Source organism: Papio anubis, chromosome 2, assembly GCF_008728515.1.
Source record: "Papio anubis isolate 15944 chromosome 2, Panubis1.0, whole genome shotgun sequence".
NCBI classification, from domain to species: domain Eukaryota; kingdom Metazoa; phylum Chordata; class Mammalia; order Primates; family Cercopithecidae; genus Papio; species Papio anubis.
In genome coordinates, this window is record NC_044977.1 from 174,241,453 (window position 1) to 174,253,559 (window position 12,107).

Genomic DNA, 12,107 nt, shown 5'->3' on the forward strand with positions numbered 1-12,107 from the left:
ACACTATTAGAAAAGGTGTGATGTGGATTTCTTCTCCCACATTAGACTATGGTACATCTTCTTTGATTCATGACCTAGCATTCACTTAGGCAAACATCCCTATCCTCTAAGATGCAAAAAACAGAATATTGTATCATCAAAGCCAACAGGTTAGAAAAAGGGAGACTTGAAAACAATAACAAGTTCCAAATTAAAATAAGCTCATATAAATGTACAAGGTTTAATGGGTTGGGTAGGAAAGGTTGGTAGGCTAATACTCAGTGAGTCCTGAAATTGAAAAGGCAAACTCTGAGGCCAGGCACAGTTGCTCACTCCTATAATCCCAGTACTTTGGGAGGCCAAGGTGGATGGATCACTTGAGGTCAGGCGTTCAAGACCAGCCTAATCAACATGGTGAAACCCGTCTCTACTAAAAATACAAAATTAGCCAGACATGGTGGCACATGCCTGTAATCCCAGCTACTTGGGAGGCTGAGGCAGGAGAATCGCTTGAACCCAGGAGGCAGACGTTGCAGTGAACTGAGATTGTGCCATTGCACTCTAGCCCGGGCAACAAGAGCGAAACTCCATCTCAAAAAAAAAAAAAAAAAAAAAAGGAAAAGGAAAACTCTGTTCAATGGTATAGACACAGAAATTCTTCATTATTATTGTTCTCAGAGCTAATTGGGCCCCAGAAACTGACATATATTAACTATCTCAGAAGAGACAGAACTATATATCAGTAAGTCAATTACTTTTTAATGAGAAGAAATGGTCAATATCCTTACATCTCCTTTCCCAATGTCAAGGGATTTCCAAATCTCATCAACAGTTTTCTTGGGGATCACAAACTAAAAATAACTAAAAATAACAAAAGTCAAAGTGTCTTGATGAGTCTTTTATCCAGGTCTGGTGATATGACCATTCCATGTCATTAAACTCTCATGCCTAGCAGATGGGGCTGTGGGGCTCTGAATAAGCCTTCATTTCCAAGTCCTACAGTTTTAAGAGTCAAGAATGAATACTGGAATGGTGTTGAGCTGACCCAGAAACTAGTTTGTATGAAGCAAGTAGAGAAGTAAAGATGGAGGTTTTCAAAAGGAAAGTCATAACTGAGAAAAAGGAATAATTAATCTTTGAACAGACAGGAAATAGAGTCCAGAGAGAGACTTAAAGTGCTGGGTTAGAGTCCAGGATTCTTTCCAGGGGGCACTTATGGGCCTCATCAACAAATGGAAAAGATCTGTCGAGGTTGCCAAGTAGTTCAGATACATGACACTGGAATTCCATTGACTGGAAACTTTGCGCTCCTGGAGTCTGTTGGATAAAAACTGACAGATTTCCTGTTTGTTTTTTTAAAGTCTGAAAATCACTACCTTTCTTTATACAACCTATGAATTTTATTAAACATTAATGGCAAGGCTGAAGTACCAAAAAGGAGGGACCTGACAAGCTATTTACTCAGTTTTACAATGCAATCCTAATGACAAGAGAAAATAGATTATAAAAGTCTTTAGTAGTATATTTTCATAGGAATTTTAAAGATTATGGATTAAGCCCAATACAGCACAAAGATTATCTCTGCTAGATGTTCTGTGTTTGCCTCTCGGCATCCACTCTGTACCTCATCCACTCCACCCTGTGCTGCAGGAAGCTGACATTTATGGATACATCAACCAGGTTAGCTCCTCTTCTGCCTTCCACTTCTGTCCAGCAGATGGGAACTACTAGCAGTGAATTAGAAAGTGGAAGAAGGATGAGATTATAGCAGCACGACTCAAAGACCGTGACCTCAGAACTTATTGATACCCTTAAAAATTATGTTTATTGATAAGAGAAACTAAGACAAAAATTATACCTATTGATTTTACCATATGACAAATTAAAACAGAAAAATTTACATTGATATAATTTATTTAAAAAATAATAAACTCATTGTACATTAATATAAATCAAGAATATGTTTATATGAAAAGTAACTCTATTTTCCCACATAATAGTAATTAAATTGGCATTGTTTTATGTTTTTGCAAATCTGCTTAATACCTAGCTTAATATAAAACAGCAGGATTTTCATATCTATTTCTGCATTCGATCTTTTGCAGTATTACATCATGTGGTCCCTGGAAAACTCCACCGTACTCTCATGAGAACATTAGAGAAAATAAGGCAAATAACATCTCAGTGTTAGTATAAAGATAGTCTTGAAAATAGTTATGAGAGGTCTTGAGAACATCCAGGAGTCCCCCAAAAAACTGCTGGTTAGACTATGCCCCTGGCTCCCTCTCTGCCAAGCTGCAAGTTGGCAGTGGCAATGTTCCCTTATCAAAACTGCATCTCCTATTGGGAAGTCAATCCTCTCCTACAGGATAAATATTCCATCCCCTAGCCCTCTCTGCAAACCCCAGGGGTGATAAAGGCTCCCTGTTGTTGCTAGTCCTAGGGTGTTTCAGGATTCCTTGACTTGCCTTAATCTTGCCCACACCTTTGTAAATATTCCCTTTGTTAAACTCTCCTCAATCTTTGTGTATGTATGCCTGTGGTAGACAGATGTAAATTGGACCTCCATGATCTCTGTCTCCTAGTATTTGCCTTTGTGTAATCTCATCCACTTGAGTGGGGGAGGACTTGTGACTTGCTTCTAACCCATAGAATGTGGCAAACATAATGAGATGTCACTTCCATGGTTACATTGTATTGTGCAAGACTCTGTCTTGCTAACAGATGCATTCTAGTGAGAGACTTGCTGGCTTGATGAAGTAAGTGACCATGTTTGGAGACATGGCCATATGACAAGGAGCTGTAGGCAGCCTCTGGAAGTGCAAGGCAACCTCTAGCCAACAGCCAGCAAGATGCTGGACCTCAGTCCTGCAGCCACAAGTAAATAAAATGTGCCAAAAATGTGAGTGAACTTGAAAGCAATTCTTTCCCAGTTGAATCTCCAGATAAAAACACAGTCTCATCAATACTTCGACTGCAATCCTGGTAAGACTTAAAGCAGAGGAGCTGCCAAAACTGCATCCAGATTCCCTGTTTCACAGAAACTATGAGATACTAAATGCATATTGTTTTAAGGTGCTAAATTTGTGGTAATTTTTTACACAACAACAGGTAACTGACACAGTGCCATTTTCTCCCTAAACCCTAACTCAATACACACCAATTAAAAAATTAAAAAAATTTCTTTTACCACTGCCTTCCTATTTTTATCAGGCTTTCCCACATTTATTTCTATATTACTTAATATCTAAGTCAGTAGCAACTAAAAATGTGAAGAAGTATGTAGTGATGTTGGAGTTAAGCATTTTAGTCATTTAAAATCTTGCTCCAGTTGACTTTTCCCTGAGTTGAAAAAATTTAGTATATACTAGTCATATATGCAAGGCCCGTTTGTTTTTAACTTAACAATTATTTGTAATTCGTTTATTTAACAAATATTTATTGAAAGCTCACTTTAGATCAGGAAGTATTATAGGAACTGTGGATGTAGGAGTGAACAAAACAAACCACCTAATCTCATAGAATTGATATTCTGCTAGAGGGAGACAGGCGGTAAACAAGAAAAATAGGTAAACTATGTAACACATTGGAAACTGATCAATACAGTCAAAGAAAAAAAGTCACACAGGGAAGGAGCATAGGGTGCATTGGGGTGAGGAAAGAGGTGCAATTTTAAATGAGTTGGCGAGGGAAGTATTGCCTGAGAAGAGGGCATCTGAGTAAAGCCCTGCATGGAGGTAATAAAGGAGCCATGAGAAAGCTGTAGGAAGAACAACCCAGGAAGACCAAATAGCAAGTGCAACAGCCCAGAGATGGTAGCACATCTGGTGTGGCTGAGCAAGGGTAAGAGTAATGGAATTACAATCTGTAAAGGGGGAATGGAGATCAAATAGGGCATTTACATCATTGAAAGGACATTGGCCTTTACTCTGAATGACACAGGAAGCCATTGAAAGACTTTGAGCAGAAATATGATATGACTTGACATGTATTTTTAAATGGATCACTGGCTTCTGGGTTGAGATAGTCTACAGGGGACCAAAGAGGGGGCAGGGAAATGTTTAGGAAGTAAAGGCAATAATTCAGGCAACGGATGATGTTGGGTGAACCGGAATGATAACAGTAAAGGTGATGGAATTTCTAAACTGAGCAGCAGGGTTTGCTGATAGACTGGTTGTTGGTGGAGGAGGTGGCAAACGTGAGAAAAAGAGAGTTGCCAAAGATGACTCCAACTTTTTTGGCTTGAGCAACTGGGAGGGTAGAGGTGGCATCAATTGAGCAGGGAAAGGGTGTAGAAAGGGTAGGTTTCAGAAATAATCAGAGATAAGTTTCAATATGTTAAGTTTGAAGTGTCCATTAGATGTCCATATGGAGATTCTAAATGCTCCCTTGTATATGAGAATGAACCTCAACACTATCGGCATTGGGCCAGGTAATTTTTTGTTGTGGAGTGTCGTCCTGTGCATGGTTAGATGTTTAGTGACATCTCTGCCATATGCTCACTAGATGCAAGTAGAGCCTTTACCTTCAACCCCCAGTTGTGACAACCAAAAAGCCTCCAGGCATTGCTAAATATCCCCAGGTTCAGGGGTGAGGAACATAATTGTCCTGGAGTAAGAACCACTGGAATGAAATGGAGTTATAAAGAGAAGTCTGGCTGAAGATATAAATTTGAAAGTCATCAGCATAAAGGTGATATTTGAAAGCATTAGACCAGTTGACAGCACCAAAGTGTAGTCACAAAGAAAAAGAGGTTCAAGAGCTCCAATATCTGGAAGTCAGAGAGATGAGGAGAGACCAGCTGAGGTTCAGCAAAAGAAACATATATGGAGCAGTCATGTGTGAGGAAAACCAGGAGACTGTAATGTCAAGCATGGGGGAAAGATGTGCACAAAGGAGAAAATGTACTACTGTGTCAAATACTGTTGACAAATCCAGTAAAATAAGAATTAAGAATTGATCATTGGGCTTAACACAAAGGTTATTGATGATCATGACATTGTCTATTTCTGGAGTAAATGGGGCAAAAATATATTCCTAATTGATTTCAGAAAGAACAAATTACAGACATTGACTAAAAATATATGAAAATAATGATAGATGTTGAATATTTTTTCAATGAGTTTGCTACAAAGGGAAAGAGGAAAATCAGACATCAACTGGAAGTATAAGTGAAATGATGGAGAAAACAGAAGAGCATGTTTTGGTACTGATGCAAAGACAAATTCAGTTCAGAGAAAAAAATTCAAAGCTGCAGAAGAGAGAGGAGAAAATTATTAGAGTGATATCATTGGATAAGCAACAGAGAATTGACCATGACATGTAAATCATAACATATACATGTCAGTATATATAGTAGATGCCAAGGATGTTAAGCTTGAGATGCATATGGCAGATGCCCATGTTCTCTTGGCACTCTCCATCCTATACATGCCACAGCTCCTACCTCACTCACAACATGAGGGTTTTCACTAACTGGAAGAGCAAGTTGAGTCCACAGGTGTTGACCTCATCTCTTCCAAGCAGCCCTCAGCCAATGACAGATGGGTACTGGATATAAATACCTAAGGAAGTTTCTTTTTTTTTTTTTTTTTTGAGACGGAGTCTCGCTCTGCCGCCCAGGCTGGAGTGCAGTGGCCGGATCTCGGCTCACTGCAAGCTCCGCCTCCCAAGTTCACGCCATTCTCCTGGCTCAGCCTCCCGAGTAGCTGGGACTACAGGTGCCCGCCACCTCGCCCGGCTAGTTTTTTGTATTTTTTTTTAGTAGAGACGGGGTTTCACCGTGTTAGCCAGGATGGTCTCGATCTCCTGACCTCGTGATCCGCCCGCCTCGGCCTCCCAAAGTGCTGGGATTACAGGCTTGAGCCACCGCGCCTGGCTAGGAAGTTTCTCTACCATCTCTTAGAGGTCTCCAGTAGAACTGGGCTCCAGTTGTCCACGGCAGCAATCTTCTCATTGGCACACACTTCACTGGCTGCTTTCCCTTCCCTGTCTCACTTCATCTGCTGATAGTGCTAGTGCTTCCTGGGATAACCTCCCAAATAAGCTACCTACACTCAGACCCTTGTCTCGGTGCCTCTATCTGGGGAAACCCAACCCAAACAGTGTAAACTCAAATGACTTTTAACTAAGCCCTACCTACTAGTTAGTAGTACAGTACTTCCTGTAAGAAAAATTGTCATTCCAGGCTAACTTCAAACAATGTCTTTCTGCCTTAACAAATTTCACTCCAGACTATAACACACAATGGAATATTTATCTTGACTAAAATGGCCCCATATCTGTGCTTGAGTGTCATTCTCTGTCACATCAGTGTGACAGCACTAAGTGTTTAGCTTGAATAAGTGGTTCCCTGTCCTTTGATAATACAACATGGGTCCAGAGTTCTCCTCGCTACAATTTTCAGCTCCATCAAGAGTAGCTAGCCTAAGACATCTCAGAATTCCCAGAGATTTTCAACGTGTACTTCATTTGTTCTATTATGCACTCATTCTGTCTTGTCCATTTGAACTGGGTTCACCAGGGAATACAATTTAGATAGCCATTTTTTTTTTCTTTTTGCACTCTTTAGCCTGCCATTTTATTTTTAGCCTAAATTGTGCTGCTTCCTCATTCTTCACCCACTCCACCTCACTCAACTTACATTTAAAATCTCACAGAGCTGGGCAACTATAATGTAGTTCCTTCTCTTTTCTTAACACCCAAAATTTCAGTTTGCACAATTAGGTAATACCAATATTTATGTAGTGCTTCATACGTGCCAGACACTGTTTTAAATGAATCAATTTTTTCTTCACATCAACAGGTACTATTATTATCTCCATTTTACAAAATTGAATTATTACTCATTTTAATTGGGATTTTGAATTTCCTAGCACCTCAGGGCTAGAAACAACCTTGGAAGTTTATTTAGGTAAGCTTTTCTTTTTTCTTTTTCTTTTTTTTTCTGAGACTGAGTCTTGCTCTGTCACCAGGCGAAATCTCGTCTCACTGCAACCTCCACCTCCCAGGTTGAAGCAATTCCCCTGCTTCAGCCTCCCGAGTGGCTGGGACTACAGCCGCCCGCCACCACACCTAATTAATTTTTTTTTTTGTATTTCAGTAGAGATGGGGTTTCACCACGTTAGACAGGATGATCTTGATCTCCTGACCTCGTCATCTGCCCACCTCGGCCTAGGTAAGCTTTACTTGATAGAGATGTGTCCAAGCACCCTTAGGATAATTATAGACCTAAATCTTAGAAATAGCCTACAGATTTCTATACGACTTAGCCTGGCCTTTCTCTCCTGCCAATCTGACATAAACACTCCTTTGCTCTAACACTTCAGTCACAGTGGCCTCATTCTGTTTGTCTAATGAGAGAAGCTCCCTCGGTTTCAGGGTTTTGATCAATGCTTTCCCCTCTGCCTGCCACTCTGTAGTAGACATAATAATAGCCTGCAAAGAAGTCCATGTCCTAATCTTCAAACCTGTGACTCTGTTACTTCATGTGACAAAGGGACTTTAAAATGTGACTAAGCATCCTAAAATGAGAAGATTATCTTGGATTATTCAGGTGTGGCCAATGTAACCACCAGAGTCCTTATGAGAGGGAGACAGGAGAGTTAGAGTGAGGAAAGAAGATACGATCACAGAAGCAGTGGTCAGAGTGTTGCCATCACTAGAAGAGAGACTTTGGCCAAGGAATGTGAACAGTCTCTAGAAGCTGAAAAAACAAGGAAACAGATTCTCTCCTAGAGCCCCTAGAAGGAATGCAGCTCTGTTGACCCATTTTAGACTTCTGAACTCCATCACTGTAAGATAATAAATCTGTATTCATTTATGCCACTATGTTTGTGGTAATTTGTTACAACAGCAATAGAAACAAAAACACAGTCTATTTCACCCATCTCCCCTCTTCATTTTCACTCTTATTAGTCTTTTAGATTTTGATTCAAATATCTCTTCCTCAAGGACACTACCTTTATCACACAAACTCACCAAGAAATGCCCATTACATTTTCAAAGCATCCCATACTTTCCCTTCATGATACTCAGCAATACTATTTGATTATTTAATTAATATCTTTGTAACCCACCAGACCAGAATTTCCATGAGGGTAGAGCCTATTATGCTTTTTTCTTATCATTATATTCCAAGCATATCACACAGTAATATCACAAGCACTCAATAAATTGTTGTTTAATGAATAAATAAATAAATACATACATACATAAAGTAATTAATATAGGATCTGAAAATGATTTGCTAGCTCTACGGCATGTAAAGAGTATTGTTATAACTAACTGGTTAGCCCTCCAAATGAGAATCGATGCTATATACAAAAGGTACCCTAAGAGGATGGGGCCAAGATGGCCAACTAGAAGCAGTGGCCATCAGAGGCTCCCATTGAAAAGAACCATAATATCATGCGAATCCTGCACTATCAACCAAGGTATTCAGGTTCTCCCATCAGGACTGACTAGGCAGCTGGTGTGATCCACAGAGAGGAAAAAAGAGCAGTGTAGTGTGGTGGCCCACCTGAGAGCCACACAGATCAGGGGAGCCCTCACCCCCCAGCCAAGGGAGGTGGTGAGTGAGCATGCTATCCAGCCAGGGAGACTGTGCTTTTTATATGGAAATGTGCAACCCCTGGATCAGAAGATCCCGCTTGCGAACCCATGCCACTGGGGCCTAGGGTCCCAATCCTGGAGCTACGCAGATTCTCAACAGCCTATAAGTTAGAATATGCTTAAGCCTGATGAGTTCCCAGCGGATAGGGGGCAACCAGTACCACATCTGTGGCTGCCTGCTGTCTAAGCTGTTTCAGCTCCTTGGGGAAGGGTTAGCAGCCAGCACTGGGACTCATAACTACCTAACATGCTAAGCTCCCTGCACTGGGGAAAGGCAGCATCCATCTCTATAGCCCCAGGCCATGCTTTTCCTCTGCTGTGTCCAGTGAGGCTGGACAATTTGGTCCCAAGAGGTGTCCCCCACAACCCAACACATCAGCTGTGGCAGACTGTGGCCAGAGTGACTCTTCAGGACTCACCCTGACCCATCCTTCCTCACTAGACAGGGCCTCCCTGCAAGAACTCTAACAACTCCAGCCAGAGGTTCAAGGCATAACCCTTATCTCCATGGGCCTGAGCCCCTAGTGGGAGGGGTAGCTGTAGTCTCTGTGGACCAGCAGACTTAGCCTTTCCTCCTGGTAGTTCTGAGGAATCCAGGCAGCCCAGACAAGTGGGTTTCCCCCCAGCGAAACATACTCTCTCTACCAAGGGACAGTCAAAGTGCTTCATTAAATAGGTCCTGTTCCCTGTGCTACCTGACAAGGTGAGACCCTCCAACAGGGGTTGTCAGACACCCTATTCAGGAACAATCCTACTGGCATCAGATTGGTGCCTCTCAAGGTCAGAGGTTCCAGAAGAAGGAACAGGCAGTGTTAAGAGGGAAACTTAGAGCACTAAATGCCCACATCAGAAAGTTAAGAAAGATCTCAACTGGACACCCTAACATTACAATTAAAAGAGCTAGAGAAACAAGAACAAACTAATACAAAAGTTAACAGAAGACAAGAAATAACTAAGATCAGAGCAGAATTGAAGAAGGTAGAGACATAAAAACTCTCAAAAAAATCAATGAATTCAAGAGCTGGTGTTTTGAAAAAATTAATAAAATAGATAAATTGCCAGCTAGACTAATAAAAAAGAAAAGAGAAGAATCAAATAGATGCAATAAAAAATCATAAAGGGGATATCACCACTGACCCCACAGAAATACAAATTACCATCAGAGAACACTATAAACACTTCTACACAAATAAATTAGAAAATCTAGAAGCAATGGGTAAATTCCTGGACACATACGCCCTCCCAAGACTAAATCAGAAAGAAGTCAAATCCCTGAATAGACTAATAACAAATTCTGAAAATGAGGCAGTAATTAATAGCCTACCAATCAAAAAAAGCCAAGGCCAGACAAATTCACAGTTGAATTCTACCAGAGGTACAAAGAGGAGCTGGTATCATACCTTCTGAAAGTATTCCAAACAATTGAAAAGGAAGGACTCCTCCCCAACTCATTTTTTGAAGCCAGCATCATCCTGATACCAAAACCTGGCAGAGACACAACAACAAAAAAAAGAAAACTTCAGGCCAATATCCCTGATGAACATTGATGCAAAAATCCTCAATAAAATACTGGCAAACTGAATCCAGTAGCACACCAAAAAACTTATCCACTACTATCAAGTAGGCTTCATTCCAGGGATGCAAGGCTGGTTCAACCTACACAAATCAATAAACGTAATCCATCACATAAACAAAACTAAAGACAAAAACCACATGATTATCTCAATAGATGCAGAAAAGACCTTTGATAAAATTCAACATCCCTTCATGTTAAAAACTCTCAATAAACTAGATATTGATGGAACATATCTCAAAATAATAAGAGCTATTTACGACAAGCCCACAGTCAATATCCTATTGAATGGGCAAAAGCTGGAAGCATTCCCTTTGAAAACTGGTACAAGACAAGGATGCCATCTCTCACCACTGCTATTCAACATAGTAATAGAAATTCTGGCCAGGGCAATCAGGCAAGAGAAAGAAATAAAGGTTATTCAAATAAGAAAACAGGAAGTCAAATGGTCTCTGCAGACAACATGATTGTATAATTAGAAAACCACATCATCTTAGCCCAAAAATTCCTTAAGCCAATAAGCAACTGCAGCAAAGTCTCAGGATACAAAATCAGTGTGCAAAAATCACATGCAATCCTTTATACTAATAATAGACAGAGAGCCAAATCATAAATGAACTCCCATTCACAATTGCTACAAAGAGAATAAAATACCTAGGAATACAGTTAACAAGGGATGTGAAGGACTTCTTCAAGGAGAACTACAAACCACTGCTCAAGGAAATAAGAGAAGACACAAACAAATGGAAAAACTTTCCATGCTCATGGTTATAAAGAATCAATATCATGAAAATGGCCATACTGCCCAAAGTAACTTATAGATTCAATGCTATTCCCATTAAACTACTATTGACATTCTTCACAGAATTAGAAAAAAAAAAAAAAAAAAAAAAAAACCTTTAAATTCATATGGAATCAAAAAAAGACCCCATATAGCCAAGACAATCCCAAGCAAAAGGAACAAAGCTGGAGGCATCATACTACCTAACTTCAAACTATACTATAAGGCTACAGCAATCAAACCAGCATGGTAATGGTACCAAAACAAACATATAGACCAATGGAACAGAAAAGAGACCTCAGAAATAACACCACACATCTATAATTATCTGATCTTCAACAAACCTGACAAAAACAAGCAACGGGGAAAGGATCTCCTATTCAATAAATGGTGCTGGGAAAACTGGCTAGCCATATGCAGAAAACTGAAAGTGGACCTCTTCCTTACACCTTATACAAAAATTAACTAGAGATGGATTAAAGACTTAGGTGTAAAACACAAAACCATAAGAACCCTAGAAGAAAACCTAGACAATACCATTCAGGACATAGGCATGGGTAAAGATTTCATGATGAAAATGCCAAAACAACAGCAACAAAAGCCAAAATTTACAAATGGTATCTAATTAAACTAAAGAGCTTCTACACAGCAAAAAGAAACTACCATCAGAGTAAACAGGCAACCTACATAATGGGAGAAAACTTTTGCAATCTACCCATCTGACAAAGGGCTAATATCCAGAATTCACAAGGGGTTACAAGAAAAAAAAACAACCCCATCTAAAAGTAGGCAAATGATATGAATAGACACTCTCGAAAGAAGACATTTATGTGACCAAAAAACATATGAAAAAAGCTCAACATCACTGATTACTAGAGAAATGCAAATAAAAACCACAATGAGATACCATCTCACTCCAGTCAGAATGGTGATTATTAAAAAGTCAAGAAACAATAGATGCTGATGAGACTGTGGAGAAATAGGAATGCTTTTACACTGTTGGTGGGAGTGTAAATTAATTCAGCCATTGTGGATGATAGTATGGTGATTCCTCAAGGATCTAGAACCAGAAATCCCATTTGACCCAGCAATCCCATTACTAGGTATATACCCAAAGGAATATAAATCATTCTACTATAAAGACACATGCACGTGTATGTT